We start from the raw sequence: 9947 nt of genomic DNA, 5'->3' as shown, positions 1-9947 counted from the left end.
TCCAGTTGATTAAACATGGCAGAACCGAAGACGGAAAATAGCAAGGGAGTGCTAAAAATTTCAGACACAGTGGGGGGAAAAAAAATGAACTTTTTCACAGAAGTCAAGAGGAAGTGTGTTTGTTTGATTTGCAAGGAGTCTGTTAACTTTAATAGCCTAATTTTAATAGCCTATCTACAGAATTACACATTGTGTCATAATCATTAAGCTGGGCCATTAAATGTATTCACTGAGAGTTGTGGAGGAATTTTGGAGACTGCCTTGTACCCTGTTCTTATTTTGCACCCATCTTTTTATTTTGCACTGGTTTTTGAATGAGTTTTAAAGAGATTTATTTGTATTCATTTAATTTATACCACAGCAGATACAGAAATGCCTACTGTGATGTCAACAGTTAAACTATTCAATAGTGTCATATAGTTATTTTGATAGAAAATTAATTTTCAATGGCACAGGGTTTTCTAGTCTAAAAACACCATTTTTCTTGCAGTGTAACTGGTTGAAAACTGCTGGGCTTAATATTGTTTGGCCCATGACTCCTTATGATTTTTTTGTATGTTGCCCACAACCACAAACCAAAGAAGATCAGAGAAACTCATCAACGGATCTTGGTTCACAGGTTCCATGATAATTCCGTTTTTCATTCGATATCAGTGCATATATATATCACACATCTCTTAACAACTTGGCCCTCAGCCACTGGCTCTATAATGAAGCGTTCTTCTAAGAGATTACTCAGTACTTTATCTACCTCATTGCATTCCTTAGCTACAGTTACTTAACAAATCAAAGACAAGTATTTAATATGTGTAGGCATGGTGATGGAGATTAAAAAAAAACAGGCTATTCAACTTGATTTGTGAGTGTAGAATGAGAAGAAATACAAAATTAATGAGTTGTATGCAAGATCAGAGATGAAGTCTTTTCCTCTCATAGATTTATGAACACATGACAAAGGATCCCGCCCAAATCATTTAATTTTGAGCACATTTAATTCTTTCAAAAGAGCTGTAAAATATTAAGCTAGAAATTAAATTAAAGGAATGGTGTTGGATCAGGGTGAATATTTTGAATAGCTTGTACTTAAAACACTAAGGTTCACAGCATATAATTTTATTAATTTTATTGTCCAAAAATAATACATAGATTACAATAGAAATTTTAATATGTCTGCCTAGCAAGTAAGGCTTTCTGATGGAAACATAAAATTGAAAATTCACCCATTAACAGTTATCTATGTGAGCAGAAGTACTGGATTTAATAATGATCATTCATGAGCAAGAGGGAAGATTAAAAAATGAAATGTATCTTTCTTCATCCAAACCTGTTCCGCATGCATTGGCTTCCACTTTTACAATGAGATATAGCAGAGCTTTTGAGAAGGTTGCTGAATGTTTTCACTGGGAAAACAAACTAAGTCAATTCCCAGGGAGATAATAAGCATGTTGGACTTTGCATTACAGTGAGTCAAGCGTTGCAAGTGAGAAGCGAGGAACAGGAGCTGACCCAAGCGGATACTGAGAAGTTGCGGAGATCCAGTTCGATGAAGAACGGAGGTTCACCCGCGGCCGAGAGGAGGAGGTCAATCCACTTTGTGTCGCTGTGGCCTAGCGGCTTTTCAGACTCTTTGGGGGTGTCTGCTGCCAGGGGTTGTGAGGAGAGGATGGAACAGCAGAGTCTTAGGTGGCGTTCGGTTTCCAAGTTCAGAAGTCTAGTGATGCGTTGCCCTGGGCCTCAGGGCAAGCTCAGAGGTCGAGAGGATGCATTATCCTGGGCCTTGTGGCAGATGGCACCAGAGCTTTTGGGAACTGCGTAAACTATGAATATGCGGTAGTCTGTTTTCCCTAAACGCTGGCGGACTTTTAACATCTTGTCCTGGAGGGGTCATTAACCTGACCTGGGAAGGCTGTGCGACTAGTAGCCCGCAGGGGCCTTTAAGGATCGGGGACTGTTCTTTACTTGAACTGGCAGACACATTTAACATCTAGTTTGCAAACAGTCTTTACTTGTGCCATTGTCTAATCTCTGAAGAATGAATTGTATGTGGTACTGTTTTGACAAGCATCTTTTGTATAATCACTGTCATCTCAAGAACATTGTCTCATTTTAATTCTGTGACACTGCTTTGCAGAATGGTGTTCTTTCTCTGGCTTGGCTTCGCGGACGAAGATTTATGGAGGGGTAATGTCCACGTCAGCTGCAGGCTCGTTTGTGGCTGACAAGTCCGATGCGGGACAGGCAGACACGGTTGCAGCGGTTGCAAGGAAAAATTGGTTGGTTGGGGTTGGGTGTTGGGTTTTTCCTCCTTTGTCTTTTGTCAGTGAGGTGGGCTCTGCGGTCTTCTTCAAAGGAGGTTGCTGCCCGCCGAACTGTGAGGCGCCAAAATGCACAGTTTGAGGCGATATCAGCCCACTGGCGGTGGTCAATGTGGCAGGCACCAAGAGCTTTCTTGAGGCAGTCCTTGTACCTCTTCTTTGGTGCACCTCTGTCTCGGTGGCCAGTGGAGAGCTTGCCATATAACACGATCTTGGGAAGGCGATGATAACAGACTCGCCAAGGCAAATAGCGCCTTTGGAAGACTACACAAAAGAGTCTGGAAAAATAACCAACTGAAAAACCTCACAAAAATTAACGTATACAGAGCCGTTGTCATACCCATACTCCTGTTCGGCTCCGAATCATGGGTCCTTTACCAGCATCACCTACGGCTCCTAGAACGCTTCCACCAGCGTTGTCTCCGCTCCATCCTCAACATTTATTGGAGCGACTTCATCTCCAACATCGAAGTACTCGAGATGGCAGAGGCCGACAGCATCGAATCCACGCTGCTGAAGATCAAACTGCGCTGGGTAGGTCATGTCTCCAGAATGGAGTATGGTGTTAAAGTGACAATAAAACACTACCTGATACCTGACCTGATATCTAATGAGACTACGGCCTGGAGCTGTTTCAGGGAGGTGACCACCTAGAACGGTCATGTAAACATAGAGGAGTAGACGAGCTCAGTGACTGACGACATTAGCAAGTGCATTGAGGACGTCACCGAGATCAAATGCTTCACAATAAGGACTAACCAGAAACCATGGTTGAATGCAGAGGTCCAGGCCATTCTCAGAGCTTGCGATGCTGCCTTCAGGACAGGATGTAGGATGGCACTAAGATCAGCCAGGACTGAACTCTCATGTGCAATCTAGAAGGGAAAGTGGGGGTATGCACAGGAGATCTGCAGGCAGCTGTATGACATGAGGCTCATGTAGCAACTGATAAAGACTATAACAGATCACGTCAACCTTGCAAATTAAGAATAATGATGCCTCCCTTCCAGACAGACTGAACACCTTCATGCATGGTTTGATGAGAAGAAGGAGCTCTGTGTCCTCCGATGAATGGGCCTCCTACATAGGTGCGGCTGATATGAGGGAGAACCCTATCCAAGGTCAACCCACACAAGGTGGTGGGACCCTATGACATACCTTGTAAAGTATTGAAGGACTACACAGATGAATTGACAGAGGTTTTCACTAACATCTTCAACACCTCACTGCAGTAGTCCATCATTCCCACAGGGTTCAAGACAGCCACCACCATCCCAGTACCATAGAAAATGACATAACAGGCCTCATTGACTTCCATTTAACATTATGAAATGCTTTGAGTATCTGGTGATGGAATGTATCAAAGCACATCTCCCAGAGATGGTAGATTTAATTAAATTCACCTATCAAAGAAACCGTTCCATAGATGATGCTATAGCCTTGTCACTTCACTCTGTCCTGGCCCACCTGGTGAAAGACGCTTCATGCGGCGAGTTGTTCATTAACTTCAGCTCGGCGTTTAATACAATTTTTCCCCTGCGGCTGGTGAAGAAGCTGTCCTCACTGGCAGCATTTTGTCAGGTTGTATTTGTACAATCAGATGACAATAAACTTACTTAAAATTTAGGAGGATATTGCCAGAACACAGAGATCTGAGCGATTAGGAGTAAATTAGAACCATTAAGAAACAGGCCCATCAGCCCATCTAATCTGTGCCCAGCTATTTTGCCCACTCCCATCGACCTACACCCAGACCAAAGCTCTTTATTAACCCTCCCATCCATGTACAGTATCTATTCAATCTTCATTTCCTTTTATCATCACAATAATACATAAAAATGTAATATATATGATATATTTCAACTATTGTCTGCCATAACGCAAAGAGTTGTTATGAGCATTGCCCAGAGGGCTTAGTTATGGGCCCAGAGGACCCCAAAACCCAGCAGCAATAGAAATTCACCAAGACAAATGGTTACTTAAACAAAAGTTGCTTTTAATTATCTTCAAACATGAAAACAGGATCAAACTTTAACATCACTATTAACTTAACTTAACCCCCTTTAAATTCTAAGTACAGATGATTATAATGTGTGTGTGTGTAAGTTAAGAAAAATTCTTTGATTCACAGTCCAATCTCACTTCTCACTCCTCCAAGTTCACCGGTATCAGGCAATTCTAATACTGTGCACAGAATTTAACATTTATGAAGTTCACCAGGCTTTGGCTCTTGAAAGGTAAATGGTTACTACTCAGGAAGGTTCTTGTTGGCTTTTAGAGAGAGATTTGTTGCTCTTTGGACACAAACTGATTCCTTCCGATCAGCCATGTCAGTGTCTTGCCGAAGAAGCTAGCCCCATCAGGGTTTTCCAGATGATAACTCTTTCTTTCAGGTCAACAGAGAATTCCTTTTCAGTTTCCCTTATTTCAAGTGGAACATTATACAGCCAGCCATCTCCTCTTGTATGGACCACAAGAGCTTTGACCAGGCTGAACTAAGAACTCACAAACCATCTTCAAAATGGGGTATTTCCACAAGCTTGCCAGCTTGTCATGTTCCAGTACCAGCTGCTGCTGCTGAACTATAGAGCTGAATTCTCCGTCTCTCTCTGAGAAAAGTCCATTTGACTCTCTCTGCTTGCAAAACCACATGACCTTTCTAGAACAGTGAACTGCATTCAGATTCCGAAACAATAATCCATTACTCCACAGCATGTTCAATTAATACCTATTTGTGAAGTCTCTAAAGGCATTCTTCAAAGTCTTTTCAAAGGCACTCAGAGCCTGGACTATCTGACTTGAGCAGAGCTCTGGCATTTTAAATGAGATCTGTTTTGAAGAGTTTGTATGTGACTGTGGTGCGCTGTTAGCCAGAATCAGACACACACAACAGGCTTTAATCAACAAAGACTTTCACAGAGCCAGGCTGGCTGTAGCTGCAGTAACTCTGAGTGAGCTTTGGGAGGCCGGTGCAGGCTTATATCCCGGAGGGTGATTGACAACTGACCAGGTGGGGCTTGACCCCTTCAGGCCAACTGATTGACAGCCGGCCAGGTGTTGTCCTGTCCCCTTACACTCCTGCAGGTATAGAGGTTGCCCCCTGCAGTAGGTCAGTGGTGTACCACCACATTCACCCCCTTCTTTAAAATTGTCCCGGGGTGCACAGTAACAAGGAATCGTACTCACTATACACGTACAATATTTACAGGTTGAGACGGTCCGGTGGCCGCCGGGGTCTCTGTGACCATTGTAGGACTGGCTCCTGGTCACTGGTCGGACAGAAGTGGAGGGGCTGGCAGCAGGGGTGCCAGTGACTGGTGTGGTGTCGCATGGGGGGGCTGGGGTCGACGTATGAGGGTCGTATTGGATGGGTGGGGGGGGGGCAGGTTGTTTCCCAGGGTTGAAGTGGGCCCCTGGTGGTCAAGGTGGTCCTGCATGCCCCATAGCTGCCTGGGGATGGGGATGTATGCCTGGTCAGCATCGTCCTGGGCTGGAGGGTGGCTTCGGCCTTGTGTGTCCATACGTGCTTACGCAGGAGCACTGGTCCCAGGAACGTGAGCCATGCTGGGAGGGACATTCCAGTTGCCGACTTCCTGGGGAATGAGAACAGACGTTCTTGAGGGGTCTTGTTGGTAGCCGTGCACAGCATTGACTGAATGGCATGGAGCGCCTCAGTTAGGGCATCCTGCCAGTACTCAACGGTACACCATTTTGACCTGAGAGCCAGGAGAGTTGCCTTCCAGACCACCCCATTTTCGCATTCTACTTGCCCATTGCCTCTAGGGTTATAGCTCATCGTGCAACTGGTCGCGATTCCCCTCACCTTCAGGTACTGGCACAGCTCATCACTCACGAAACTAGACCCCGGTCGCTGTGGATGAAGGTGGGGTAGCCAAACATGGTGAACATCTGCCCCAGGGCCCTGATGATGGTAGCAGTGGAGGTGTCCGGACAAGGGATAGCGAAAGGGAAGAATGAGTACTCGTCCACAACTGAGTAAGTAGACATTTCGTTTTGTGGAAGGCAGGGGCCCTTTGAAGTCCATGCTGAGATGCTCGAAAGGCTGAGTAGCCTTGACAACATGGGCCTGGAGCGGGTGGAAGAAACGGGCTTTTCTCTCTGCGCACACCCGACAGGCCTCAGTCATGTCCCTGACGTCCCTGATGGTGTACGGCAAGTTCCGGGACTTAATGAAATAGTACAACCTGGTGACACCTGGATGGCAGAAGGACTCATGCAATGCCTGCAGCCTGTTGTTGTGCATAGACGTGCAGGTGTAAGAGAGGGCATCGGGGGAGTCATTAAACTTCCCGGGGCAGTACTGGATGACGTAGCTATAGGTTGCCAGCTCGACTCTCCAGCACAAGATCTTGTCATTCTTTATCTTGCTCTTGGGGGAAGTGTTAAACATGAACGCTACGGCCTGTTGGTCCATGAGGAGGGTGAATCTCCTGCCAGCCAGGTAGTGGCGCCAGTGGCGGACGGCTTCCACAATTGCCTGGGCCTCCTTTTCAAAGGCGGAATGCCCTAGCTCAGAGCTGTGGAGGGTCCTGGAGAAGTAAGTAACAGGGCACCCCTCTTGGTTGAGAGTAGCAGTGAGGGCACCCTCAGAGGCATCACTCTCCACCTGGAAGGGGGAATCCTCATCCACAGCCTGCATCATGGCATCCGCGATGTCTTGCCTGATGTGGATGAAGGCTACCTCATGTGGGAGGGGTAAAGTTGTAGCTTGGGCCAGTGGGTGGAGCTTGTCTGAGAAGTGACGGACCAACTGCAATTAATAAGAGAAAAGGCCAAGGCACCTACAGAGGGTGTTTAGCATGGAGGGGAGAGGTAACTCCATTAATGGGCGGATCCTTTCTGGATCTGGGCCGACGACTATATAAGTCACGATGTACCCCAGGATGGCAAGGCGGGTGGTGCTAAACACACACTTCTCCTTGTTGTAAGTGAGGTTCAGCACCCCGGCCATCTGAAGGAATTTTTCCAGGTTGGCATTGTGGTCCTGCTGGTCACGGCCACAGATAGTGATGCTATCCAGATATGGCAACGTTGCCTTCAGCTTGTGACGGTCTACCATGCGGTCCATCTCCACTGGAAAATGGAGAGCATGTACATGACCCCAAAGGGAACTCAGCGGAACTGGTACAAGCGCCCATCCACCTCAAAGGTGGTGTAGGGCTTGTCCTTCAGGTGGATGGGGATTTGGTGATATGCTGACTTCAGGTCAATTGTGGAGAAAACCCGGTAGCGGGCTATCTCATTGACCATGTCAGCGATCCTCGGTGGGGGTAGGCATCCAGTTCGGTGTACCGACTAATGGTCTGGCTATAATCTACAACCATCCTTGACCACCAAGACTTGGGCTCTCCAAGGGCTGTTACTGGGCTCTATGACACCTTCCACCAGGAGTTGCCATACCTCCGCCTTGATGAAGTCTCTATCTGTGGCATAATAGCGCCTTCTTCTGGTGGCAATTGGCTTGCAGCCTAGCGCAAGATGTGGGAAGAGTGCTGGTGGGGTGATCCGCAATGTGGAGAGGCTGCAAGTTGGCCGGGGCTGGTAGGTTGGTGTGCTGTGTAATGTGAGTGGAGGTTGGGGCCCCCCGAAGGCAAAGGTGACACTCTGCAGGTGGCAATTGAAATTTTGGCCCAGGAGGACTGGGGCGCAGAGTTTGGGCATGACCAGGAACCTGAACCCTGTGTAAGTCTCCCCTCCCACAGTTATATCGGCCGAGCAGCACCTGAGGGTACCAACAGTCTTAACCTTGGCGGCGAGGGCGATCGAGCAGTTGGTGGGGTGGACTTTTAATCTTAGGGAGTGGGCCATGCTTGGGTGAATGAAGCTCTCGGTCTTGCCACTGTTGAACAGGCACTTCATTACCTGCCCGTTGACTTGCACATCCATCATAGAGCACCCGAGGTCGTGAGAGATGTCCCTGGTCAGTGTGGTGGCAGCCAGGACTGTCTTGGAGTCGGAGTCATCGCTCTTCTGTTGTGCACAGTGATTTATGGCATCTGGAGGCATGGGGAGCGTTGGTAGGGTGGCCTGGTCATTGCCCATGTTAACCATGTTGACATCGGTTGTGGGGTGCGGCATGTGGTAGCCGTTGGCACCTGGAGGCATGGGAAGCATTGGTAGAGTGGCCTGGTCACCGCCCGTGTTGACTACATCATTCTCAACCTCGTCAGGGGCCCTCCGTGTCGGCCACTGCCTGGCCCAAGATGGCGGTGGCACATGGGGGCCCTCTGCGTGGCTGGCCTCCTTCCCCAGCCGTGTTCATTGCACCGGGGGAAGTGACATCATTACATCAGCCGGAAGTGACGTCACACCGTGAGCTGGAAGTGATTTCGCTGTAGCTCTCGGTGAGCGGCACTGGCAAGGGCGGGGGATGGTCCAGGTGCTTTGGGCACACACTGCGACAGTTGAAGGCATTGTCGGATGTTGCACCGTCGAGGTTGGAGAAGGCCAAAGTTGTAGCGGGGACAATGGCGCCGCCTGGCACGCATACATGGAGGAGTCCGCGGGGGAGGTGGGGAGGTCATTGAGGGCCACTCAGCTGCTGGCTGGTTTTGAGAGGCACACTTTAGCAAAGTGGCCTTTCTTGCCGCATCGAGAACAATACTGGTTCCTAGCAAGGCAGTTTTGGCGTGATCGTCGGTCTGACCCACACCAGGACCCACAGTACTTACAGGGGTGCCGGGCACCTGCTGCAGCGATGTTCTTCTCCCCAGTTCGGTTTGGGGCTGCAGCTCCAGTGTGAGAAGGGCACGAGGGAGCCTGGGGGAACCTGGAGTCGAAGGATTCGATGTGCAGGGCTGCCGTTTCCAGGGTTTGGACCACTTCCACTGTCTTGGTTAGGGTGTAGATATTGTCTTCCAGTAGCTTCTGTCAGATGGTCCTTGAGCATAACCCTCGGATGAAGGCAGTGTGGATCAGCCTCTCGACTTCCTCTGCACCTACCCCGGGTTCAGCCAGACACGGTCGAGCCAACTCTCGCAGGTGCCCCAGGTAAGCCTCAGCCATCTCCCCAGGTTGCTGGGCTCAGGGGTTGAGGAAGTACTTTGCACAGACTGCATTCAAGGGGGGGGGGGGGTTTGTACAAGTTCTCAAGAGTGTCCATTGCGCACTTGTATGTGGAGAAGCCTTTGGTTGCCTGGAATGCATGGGAACCCAGCTTTGACTGGAGTAGGACCAACCTCTTCCAATCTGAGTCCAGGATGCCACCTTGGTGTGCCTCGATGATTGCCTCGACCACGTTCTGCCAGATCTCGAAGCGTGTCTGGGCTTCCGGGTGGCGTGGGTCTACTTCGAGGTTCCTTGCGCTCAGGAGGTTTTTCATGGCAGCCGTAGGAAAATTTTGTGGATTAAATTGTGGTGCGTTGTTAGCTAGAATCAGACACACACAAGGTAAAGACTGGACAACAGGCTTTAATCCACAATGACTTCCACAGAGCCAGGCGTCTGTAGCTGCAGTAACTCTGAGTGAGTTTCAGGAGGCCGGTGCAGGCTTATATCCTGGAGGGTGATTGACACCAAAACGGATGGGGCTTGATCCCTTCAGGCTGACTGATTGAAAGCCGGCCAGGTGCTGTCCTGTCCCCTTACACTCCTGCAGGTACAGAGGTTGCC

Source organism: Narcine bancroftii, chromosome 6 (assembly GCF_036971445.1).
Source record: "Narcine bancroftii isolate sNarBan1 chromosome 6, sNarBan1.hap1, whole genome shotgun sequence".
Classification (NCBI taxonomy): Eukaryota; Metazoa; Chordata; class Chondrichthyes; order Torpediniformes; family Narcinidae; genus Narcine; species Narcine bancroftii.
This window is presented reverse-complemented; position numbering follows the sequence as displayed.